This window comes from Aristolochia californica, unplaced genomic scaffold, assembly GCF_029961685.1.
Source record: "Aristolochia californica isolate CCGP_79_NKW_82.1479 unplaced genomic scaffold, dmAriCali1.0.hap1 SCAF_11, whole genome shotgun sequence".
Classification (NCBI taxonomy): domain Eukaryota; kingdom Viridiplantae; phylum Streptophyta; class Magnoliopsida; order Piperales; family Aristolochiaceae; genus Aristolochia; species Aristolochia californica.
Window position 1 is genome coordinate 2228399 of NW_027181782.1, and position 11466 is coordinate 2239864.

The 11466-nt window shown below is 37.6% G+C and overlaps 1 long non-coding RNA gene across 1 annotated transcript; it reads right to left on the reverse strand.

The window, feature by feature from the left end:
- Nucleotides 1-10196: 10196 nt before the first annotated feature.
- Nucleotides 10197-11132, reverse strand: LOC137943497 (uncharacterized). The gene is made up of 3 exons (XR_011110757.1): nucleotides 11087-11132; nucleotides 10888-10989; nucleotides 10197-10791 (listed from the first exon to the last, which is right to left on the reverse strand). It is a non-coding gene; the product is annotated as an uncharacterized lncRNA (long non-coding RNA).
- Between the last annotated feature and the right edge of the window lie 334 nt (nucleotides 11133-11466).

Below are 11466 nucleotides of genomic sequence, written 5' to 3' on the forward strand. Positions count from 1 at the left end.
GGGCTGATTATCAAACGAGAGGTGAAGGTGGTTTACACGGTGGTATCCATGATCTCATCCAAGATGTACAAGTTGAACAAACCTTTCTCAATGGCTATCAACCAAAGTCCAGTGGTCATGTTGAAGTCTCTCGAAGTGGTTCAAGTGGGCTTGACAAATTAATTTATTCATTTATCATCCTAGTTATAAGAACTTCTACAAATTAAAGTTTCTTCTCCGTTTCCCCTATATCAAAACATCTTCTATCATGAGAAATAAAGCATTGGATAACATACTCTCTGCTGAAAGAAGCATTTCCTCGTGGTGAGCCATTGCCTCGTATCTATTACAAGGCTAAAACCCTTTTACATGAGTTGGGATTCCATTATGAGAAGATACATGCTTGTAAAAATGATTTTATTTTATTTTGGAAAGAATATGGAAAGGAAGACAAGTATCCACATTGTCAATGGCCGAGATACGTATGATCAAATAACAAACTAAAGCTAATAGAAAGCCTTACGTTGTTTCTTAGACCACGACTTCAATAATTGTTTACATCAAATATTACAACTAAGGACATGAGGTAGCATGCCGATAAGACATTGGAAGACATGGATACATTGAGACATCCGCCAGATTCAAAACTTTAGCATGAATTTAACAAATAGCACCTATGGTTTGTTGGAGATTCACATAATGTATGCCTAGGTCTTGTAAGTTATGGTTTAAACCAATTTGGTAATACAAGTACATCATATAGCATATGGCATGTGGTGTTTATGTCATATAATAGGCCAACCAAGGAAATGTATGAAGATCATTATTATATAATGAGCTTACTAATTCTATGGGCCAAGTCTCCAAGCAACGATATTAATGTTTATTTACATCATTTGGTAGATGCGTTGAAAGAGTTATGAGAAGAAGGAATGCAGACTTATGATACATATATAAGAGAGTTATTTACAATGCATGATGTACATTTTTGAACCATAAATAATTTCCTATTGTACATGTTACTTGCTGATTGGATTACTAAGGGGAAATTGGCATGTCCAACTTGTATGAGTCAAACACACTCTATGTAGTTGAAACATGGAAGAAAAGAATGTTATATGGGTTGTCAATATTTTTTACCCATGGACAATAAGGGGCAAAGGGATAAGAAATTTGATAGTAATTTGGAGCTTCGATGATTGAACCAATGACACAAGAAGAGTTATTCATTTAGTTTAAACATAAGGTTGGTTGTGTCCATTAAGATAGTGTTGGTTCAAATTATTATTTTATTGTGTAATCTCACTGATGTCATCTAATTTATTACATGTCAAAAGTTTAGAGGCTTTGTGACCAGCTTGAATTAAACAGTGATATCTATCATCTTGATATCGGTCCCTTATCAAACAACAACTACCCAAGTTGTACTCTTAATGACATGCATATCCACATCGACCAACTTGAGCCAAATCATAGGACTCAAAATAGTGGCATCATTATAAAGGGATCCTACAAGGACAATTACTTTGACTATTATGGGTTTGTAACCGATATAATTTAGTTTATGTGCTCAAGTGAAAGTGGTTTGATGTAAGCAATAGTAGACAATGTATTAAGCTTGTAACTGGATTACCAATATTAACACGACACAGACATGGTACAATAACGGATGATCCAAAAAATATTTGTTCTTGTCATGTAGTCAAGAAATTGGTATGAGAATGTGTATGATGTGTTATAGAAATTGTTAATCACATCTAATGAAGCAAATGCCTTCCAACAAGAGGTGTCAAGTGATAATCTTCGTTTTGTCGAGATAGACGACGAAGTTGAGCACTTGGCAAGTGTTGGAAGATGGGTCCAAACCCACACGACCAAGGAAGACCCATATATCTAAGTGTGTTGGAAGATGGGCCCAAGCCCATAATATATGGACCCAGCATGATCACACGAGCTGGTGGGACCCACCATGATCACATGAGGTGGCGTGATGTGTCCTACACAATAAGAAGTCTAAAAGATCCAAAATTATTATGGAAGCACGTCTCACATAAGAGTTTCAGTTTAAAGGTGTTTTAGTTATACTAGTCTTCTATTTATGTTGAGTTATTTAATTATTCTAGGACTTATCTTTAAGTGTTAGAGTTTGGGAGTAATTGGGACAAGGGTAGTTTAATTGTAATTGGACTCTACCACTTTCCTCTATTATAAATAGGGGGTTCATGTACTCTGATTACATTAAGTCAATGAAGTATTTTTCTTTTCCATAAATTCAACAGCAAGGTCATATGTTCCACCTAAATGTAGAAATGTGCCAATTCATATGGTAGATAATGAAGACAATGAAGATGATGAAAAAGACGAGTATGTCGTAGAAGAACAAGAAGAAGGAAAAGATGAATGTATGGAAGGAAACAAAAAAACGTAAAATATGATGACTATGAATCTAAATAACTTTTGATAATCAACAATATTAGTTTGTGTCAATGTCTTTAAATTAAAGTCTTCCATGTCATTTTTATTAGTAGCATTATTGATATTTTTATAAAATAATTTGCTGATCATCTTACCTCATGCCTCCTCGTCCACCTAGGCGACTGGTCTCCCATCTTGCACCATCCTAGGATACTGTGACAAGTTTGAAGAGGCATGATGTTGAGCCACTTGAGGACTATCAAATCCAACAGACCCAACGTATATAACTTTTGGTACAATATAGATGGCTCCACATCTTCCCTATGCACAACACATCCATCCAAGTCCACATCAAGTCCATCTGAGTCTCTATTCATATCGTCGATTAGGCAAGGACATGGCCCGTCAAAGGGCTCCAAAGTGGACGACATCATGAGAGAGCTAGATAGGAAGATCCGTGTGGAGTTTAGGGATTCATAGACGAGAGCATTAGGGTTTTATGGTCCACTCTTCACTCATTGGGTAGGCCATGTTCTTCGCAACCATATGGATGTGAGGGTTGAGACGTTCAAGACCTACACTAATGACCAGTTATCGGTTGGATACCTATTTATCAAGGTAAATATCCTAGATTCCTCGATTATAATATTTTAACACGCTTGATATAGGCAAATGGGCGGTCTTTCGACTGCACTTTCCCTAAAGGATTGGCAGTGGTTGTGTCGCAATATATTTGAGGAAGCTAAGTTCCAAGTGACTGGATTTGTAAGATTTTTTCTTATAAGTTTTAAAGGTTTTTTTATTTTTATAATGTTTCATTCTATTGCAGAGATATTCCCATGTGAATGAGGAAAATTTTAGAAAACAAAGTTTTTGACATATCATGAGATCAAAGTCTTTTGTCGCATATGAAAGGAGATTAAGTATTTTTATATACTATTATTAATTTAACAAATTTACACCTATCTTGTCAAATTTAAAGAGTGAAAATTGTTTTGAGATCTAGCAATTTAGGATCGCCCATCAATCACAGCATAGGTGGACTAAAGGATCCAAAGTACAATAAGTACAAAAGCACAAACTTTTTTGTCTTTTACATGCGTTATTCAATTCAAAATGCATTTTTATAAGTTAGTCTTGTTATTTTCAACAAGAAGACATGCAATGGATGGTGCGAGAGGCATAGAAGGTTGGTCAACAAATGCCAAATTGCAACTTCTTGGGTACACAAAAACCAACTTTTAACAACAAACACATAGGCGACAAATGCCAAATTGCAACTTCTTGGCTACACAAAAGCCAACTTTTAATAACAAAAACAACTATAATGCCTACTAATGATAACTCATCATGGGAAACAAATGTCTATCACCTAGTTATTACACAACTCATGACAACCAGCGTCACACATTAGCAACAATTACAAAGGCTTATGATGATTATGATATGGGTTTTAGACTTGGTTACACAAATCTTAGCCAAGGAACAATCCAACTACTATTTGTTTAACAAAGCACAATCAATTCTCTCAAATAGGTAAATTTTAATGATAAATAATCAAAATATTACATATGAGTCCTAATCATGTGCCTTTTGAAGTGAGCAACAGCTCATTTCAATACCAATGGTCTTGATTTGGAAATAAAAGGCCCTTATGAAATATAAGATATTGATTTGAAAATAAAATAGTCCCTTGTAAAACAACTCAATGGAGGAGCATATTTAAAAAATTAATCACTCAAACGATTATTGAACTCCAATATATGATATGAAACTAAATGTGCATGAGTTCAACAAGAAACTTCTTAGTACAATCAAGAATTTAAATATAAAATACTAGGTGTATGTAACTTTTTGAAAGTTATAGATGATGAGCTTTTTAATCGCAAATTCGATTTTCAAATATTATTTCAAAGTCAAAGAGTAATTGGAAGAGATCATGGTTCACTATGGAAATCATTATTTTTTTTCTAATGAGCCAAAAAATTCTTAAATAAAATAGATCTCTTTTTTCAAAAAATAGAATCATTGAGCTAGCTAGGAAAGGGAAAAATTTTACTTTGCAAAATTGGTTTTTTTTTTTACAAAATTCAAATTAATATAAAAAAATTTATTGATTTGGGCTATTGATCATATTGTTAGGGCATTGATAAATTTTGAAGACACATCTTGGCTGAACCAAAACTTGAAATCTTCTTTTGCAAATTTTTGATTGTTACCGGTCGAATGGTTCTAGTATCATTCGAATGCCCTCTTCCTAGAACTCTTTTGTTTGAGACATCAGTCTGATGGTTCTTCTTTTTAGCAACTTCTTGTTTGCCTAACCAATCAAATGAATGGAGGAGGACCATTAGAATGGATGGTTTTTAGTAGTTTGTTGTTTGCTTAACCATTCAAAAGTTGAGATGAGAACCATTTGAATTCTACTTCACTCGGACTGAGTTTTGGATACTGAACCATATACAAACGGCTAATGTACCATTCAAATGCTCCAAATCTATCCTTGCTTTTGATTAATTTGTAACTTCACAATTATAATGCTGAAAGGATGACCATTTGAAATGCTCTGAGTTGTTGAAGCATAAACTTGCTTTAAAAATGTTCTAACCTAATTAACTGTACATGGTCTGGTTATATGTTATCAATAAAATTAAGTTGAATGGGGATTTCCTAACCAACTAAAGCTAGTAACGATATCTAAACTCTTATTCATTGCATATCTATCTAATAGTTAATATTTGAATTCATATTACATAATTTTATTTCATTATTATTTTTAAAATAAATTTACCAATTTTTTTTGTCAATAACTAAGATTTATTTAAACCTAATTATTAACTTTGATTGAATCTAATAACTCTACTTAAATTACAAATTTAGTGGATCATATTTGATATCTCAAAGTATCATATATAATTTTATTAAATTATTTACGTCGTAATAAAATTGTAGGGGATGTGGGTGATTGTCATGATTATTTAAAATTTAAATATTAAAAAATAAATTTTTAAAGGGGATGAGTAATTTTTTAACATTTTCTAAGAAATATAGATTATGTTAAAGTCAGTTCCCACATCAACCTTAGGTAGGGTATCACTCTTTGTTTAGTAAGAATAAATAACAGCTCCCTTATGGAAGAAGACCACCAGACTGATCCCAGAGTGATCCTTCAAATAGCCTCCATCTCCAATGTTGACTTAGGAAATGTAAACATTATCTCTATTTATGAGTTGATCTCATGTGATTGTTACGTTGCATTGAGTGATAAATGAAGCGGTGACATGTAAACCTTCCATTCTCACTCATGACATAACACAAATGATATTTCATATATTCAATGTTTTCCCTGTTTATGTGTGACATCAACATATGTCGGTACATGAGGCTCAGATTGAACGAGACCAAAACTTCATAAGAACAAAGATCAAGCACAGGAGTTCCAATAATGGAGAAGGATGCAAGTATCTTTAGATGCCCAAGATGGTGTTGGTGATAGCCAGCCGTTAATGAAATTATCGCCCACGGATTGCCGAAGTAGTCCCAGTTCAGCTGTGCCCTCCACAGGTTCCATGGAGTCGCTCAGATATTTCGATTTCTGCTTCTCCATAGCCTACAACCTGTTGTTCTCCCGATGAACAGAATCTCAGGCTCGTAGGCTTCCTCATTTGTTCCAGACAATGGTTGGTAGCTCGGGACGTAGCTGCCCGGCATTTTAGCAGCTGTATATGCTTCTCATGGCAATCATCCATGACTGATCATCGCCTTCTCCAGTACTCCATCTTCGAATTCACAGTGGTGTGGAGGAAGGACCCCTCCCTTATTATTGATATCTTTTTTTAAAGATCATGAGAAAGGTGGAATCTTCTCTATCTCCATGTGGAGTGGAAGAAGGGCCCCTCCTTTATTATTGATCTTTTTTTAAAGATCATGAGAAAGACACTACCTTGGTGGGTGAAGAGGGCTCCACCTCCCTTGTCTTTTATATAAATGTAGAATAGACATATCACCGTAGTCAAGTTAATTTTTCTGCAACTTGAGATTGAACATTGTTTATTTTATGTTGACTTATAAAATTGTCGAGGTGTTGCACAAGGAGGAGATTCTCGAGCACGGGCTGGGGAGCAATGAAGGAGTTGCAGAGCTCTTCAACCGAATGTGCAAGGGAGTTATCATCCTATTGGATAGTGGCTGGTTTTCTCAGGTAACGGAGGACATAATTATGTACTACAACATTGATTGGCATCAATGGGAGGCTATGCTATTCCACGATTATTTTGGAAGCCCTTGGTCGTGGATGTCATTTTTAGCAGCATCTGGGTTGTTTGTGCTTACCCTTCTTCAGACCATATACACCATGAAACCGTAGTCTACATCTCCTTACTGAATAAAAAGAAAAGGCACCTGCTACTAGTATTTTGATTAACTGATTCGTCAGGGCTCTTCTCCATCAAGTGTTCATACGAAATGAAATTGCTTAAAATCTAGTCTCTGTTGCACGGGAGAAAGAATACACAGTGGGGGATTCTGTAGACTTTGGAAATGTTTCGATACGGTATGAAAGTATGATATAGTTCGCTCCTAGAACTGCGAAAACCTTGTTATGATGGTGATCTCTTATAAGTTTTAATGGGTTGTAAAGGGGAACGAATTTAGTGAAATTTTATGCTTGATATTTGCGTTGGGGAGTGTGGCCTATTGCAGAGTGGTTTGTCTAAAACATTGCACTGAAGGAGATGATGAGTCTAACCGAGTTTGGATCTAAATGTTTTGTTTTAGGACCAAAACAAGCTCCCTCAACTCTTCTCCAAGTGGGAGTAACGGAACTCCCATTTTCCTTTAAGCTAAACTATTAACCTAAAACCCGAACCTGAACTACAAACTAAAAACTTGACCCGAACAATAAGAACTCAAACTTGAAAAAAGAACTCCAACCCGAAAGATAAACCAATAACCTGAACCCGAACTACAATAACAAAACCTGAACCTGAACTACAAACCAAAAACCCGAACCCAACTACAAACCAAAAAACCAAACACGAACTGCAAACCAAAAACCCGAACTACAAACCAAAAACCCGAACTATAAACCTAAAAACCGAACCCGCACTATAAACCTAAAAACCCAAGCCCGAACTACAAACCAAAAACCCAACATAAACTACAAACCTAAACCCGAACCCGAACAACAAACCTAAAACTCGAACCCGAATAACAATCCAAAAACTCGAACTTGGACTACAAATCAAAAACCCAATCCAGAACTACAAATCAAAAACCCAATCCAGAACTACAAACCAAAAACCCAAACCAGGACCACAATCCTAAAATCATAACCCGAACTACAAACCTTGAACCCGAACATCAATCCAAAAACCAGAACTATAAACCAAAAGTCCGACCCGAACTTCATACAGAAAACACGAACTACAAACCAAAAACCGAACCCAAACTACAAATAAAAAACCGAACCTGAACTACAAACCAAAAATGGGGCCCGAACTACATACCGTAAACCCAAACTACAAACCAAAAACCCAACCCGAAATACAAACCTTAAATCTGAACCCGCACCCGAACAACATACCTAAAACTCGAACCCGTACTACTAACCAAAAACCCGATCCGAACTACAAATGAAAAACCCGAACCTGAACGACAAACGAAAACCCGAACCCGAACTAATACCAAAAACCCGAACCCGAACTACAAACCTAATACCGAAATCCGAACTACAAACCTAATACCGAAACCCGAACTACAAACCAAAAATCCAGTCCGAACTACAAACCTAGAAACCGAACCTGAACTTCAAACCTAGAACCCAAACCGGAACAACAAAAATAAAACTCGAATCCGAATTACAAACCAAAACCCCAACCAAAACTACAAACCAAAAACCTCAAACCCGAATCTGAACTACAAAACTAAAACCCGAACTCAAACTACAAACCAAAACCCGAACTCAAACTACAAACCAAAACCCGAACTCAAACTACAAACTACAAACTACAAACCAAAACTCGAATCCGAACTCGAAACCTGAACTATAAACCAAAAACCCGAATCAAATTCGAACTTGAACTAATTACAAACCAAAATCCGAACCCAAACTATAAACCAAAAACCTCAAACCTGAACCCGAACTACAAAACTAAAACCCGAACTCAAACTACAAACCAAAACCCAAACTAAAACTACAAACCAAAACCCGAATCCGAACCCGAACCTGAACTATAAACTAAAAACCTAAATCAAAATCCGAACTTGAACTATAAATCAAAAACCCGATACCGAGCTAAAGACCAAAACCCCGAAACCGAGCTAAAAACCAAAACCCCGAACCCGAACAACAAACCAAAAACCTGAACCCAAACTACCAACCTAGAACTCAAATATCAATCCAAAAACCCGAATTACAAACCAAAACTTTGACCCAAACTACTAACCGGAAACCCGAATTACAAACCAAAAACCGAACCCGAACTATAAGTAAATAACTCAACCTGAACTACAAACCAAAAACCAAATCCGAACTACAAACCAAAAATCCGACCCAAAATACATACCTTAAAGCCGAACTACAAACCAAATCGAACCCGAACAACGTACCTAAAACCCGAACCGAACTACAAACCCAAAACCCAAACTTGAACTTCAAACCAAAAACCCGAACCCGAACTTCAAACCAAAAACCTGAACCCGAACTTGAAACCTTGAACTCCCAACCCGAACAAGAATAACAAATCTAAAACCTCAACCCAAATTTCAATCCAAAAACCTGAACCTAGAAAAACCCGAACCTGGACTACAAACCAAAAACCAAATCGAGAACTACAAACGTAAAACTTGAACCTGAACGATAAACCTAAATCTCGAACCAGAACTATAAACTTCTAGCCCGAACCAGAACTATAAATCTAAAACCCGAACCCAACCCGAAACCGAACCCGAACCCGAATGGGATAGGGAAACCAACTCCGTCCCCGCCCCCACCCCCCTGCCCATCCCCTGCCCGAGTTCAAAATGGTGGCCGCAGCATGAAAAATGGATGAGGATGAGAAAAAAATTACAATTGGTTAGGGTTCCGGCGGACTGGCATGGCGGTGGCGGCAACTCTGCAACCGGCACAGGACGGAAGGATCCAAAGCAACCGGCTCGGGATGGGAAAGATCGAAGGAGAAAATGAAATTAGAAGGTACGGGTACAGACGGCGACGGAGGGCGGCCTGGCCTCATGGATGGGGAGGGGACGAATGGCCAGAAATAGATTTGAAGGCAGCGGGATTTTAGGGAAATTTTAGGTTTCTGAAAGAGGAGGCAGGATATTGGGGGGAAAATGGGGCTTTCAAAACAAGTTTTATCAAAAACTAGTGAGTGGGTACTCTCTCTGCTACACAGAGGGAAGTAAATAAAATAGCAACCACCAGACGACGACCCTCTGGTCCTCTTTATCTTCTTCATCTTCTGCAACAAACAAACGAATTCATAGATATGAACTGTCGGGTAACCTCTGCCTGCCGGTGACCCGTTGATAGAGCTACAGGTAGTTTCGTTTGGTTTTAGGAAACGTAGGTTTCGTTTGGTTTTAGCCAACGTAGGTCTTTTTCTCCTTCTTGCCCTCCAAGGCATTCAAATCCTTCTGAATTAATTTTTAGCAAGTCCCTTCAACAGAGATTCGCCGACTGAGTTAACCGTGGAGTTTTATCAGTTTCAACAAAACATGTTGCCTGCTCTCCCCTCGCGAGACGAAGGGGCGGCTGTGAAGTAGAAATTAAATGGACAAGTGCTAGTCTTTGACGGAAAGAGAACAATAAGTGAAGCTTTCACTAATGTTAGTGACTCAGCCGGTGAAATGACCGGTCCGGCATCCGGTACAACCGCCGGTTAAATAGAAAATGACGAAATTTTTAAATTAAAAAAGTTATCGATCTGGCTGTCTGGTTCATCTGCGGAAGTAATGCATCTTCTGAATTGAAGAGAGCTCTCTCGTCGATTCCGTTGCGACCATGACGTTGTCGTTACCAAACCATGCTTCCGGAGCAGCAGCACGGAGCTGATCCACAGGAACGTGATCGGGAAGCATACATCTGGCTGGGCCAGAGCCGTTAAAAAACTGCATGGTTTAGCGGAGTCGGCGGGGACACAGGCGAGGCGATCTTGAAATGAGCGTCACTGGTTTCAGTATCTTCTTCCCTCGTTCCTGTAACCCCAGTGTCTCACTGAGCGCCTGTATACTCCTCTCTGAGGTACTTTCTTCTGCACCGACTTGGATGAGTGACCAGCTTGTTTTCCTTCCCATTTGGTGATCCCTCCAAAATATAACCAAAACGAGGGGTCCAAAACGAAGGGAAGAAGGGATTCTATAACACTGGTTTCACCAAAGAGAGAGATCCTGTGCCTGGAAGGGGAAAAAAATGATGAAACTTCAAACATTGTGAATGCATAAAAGAACGTAAAGAATTAAATTTCGTAGATTTAGGCAGTAAAACAATACCCGACTCTTCTTCTGGTATGAGGATTTCTTGATCTGGTTGAAGGTTCAAAGTACGCATTGGGCGTCCCTGAACCACCTCGTTTTCTGTTGAATTTTTGGAGACTACAACGAAGAACAAAAAGAGTCATAAGATTGTTTAAACAAAAAACTGCAAGAAACACAAACGAAAAAAAATCATGGAAGAAAAGAAGATGTTTACCAGACATCGCAATGCATCGGAAAAGAAAACGCTTGCGCAGGAACCTTGCGATGGACATAGAAGAGAAGCAAAGTTCAGGTATTTATAATAGATGAAGAGGCACTGATTGCATCCAGGTTCACCCGCATGATTTACATTAATGAGCGCCTTTTAATGGAAGGTTGCAATTTATTAGCAACTGAATTCTTTTAACGTCTCCATTTTTGAATTCAAATTAACAAAGCAAATGCGCTGTTTGAGATTGTTTTTATTTTGGAAATTTTCAAATTACAGATTTTCCAAATATGAACAATCAATCTTCATCTTTATGAACATAGCTAAATTTGAATATGGAGAAATGAGAGAAGGAGGAGGAGGTCTCCCCTTACCATAGGCCCATT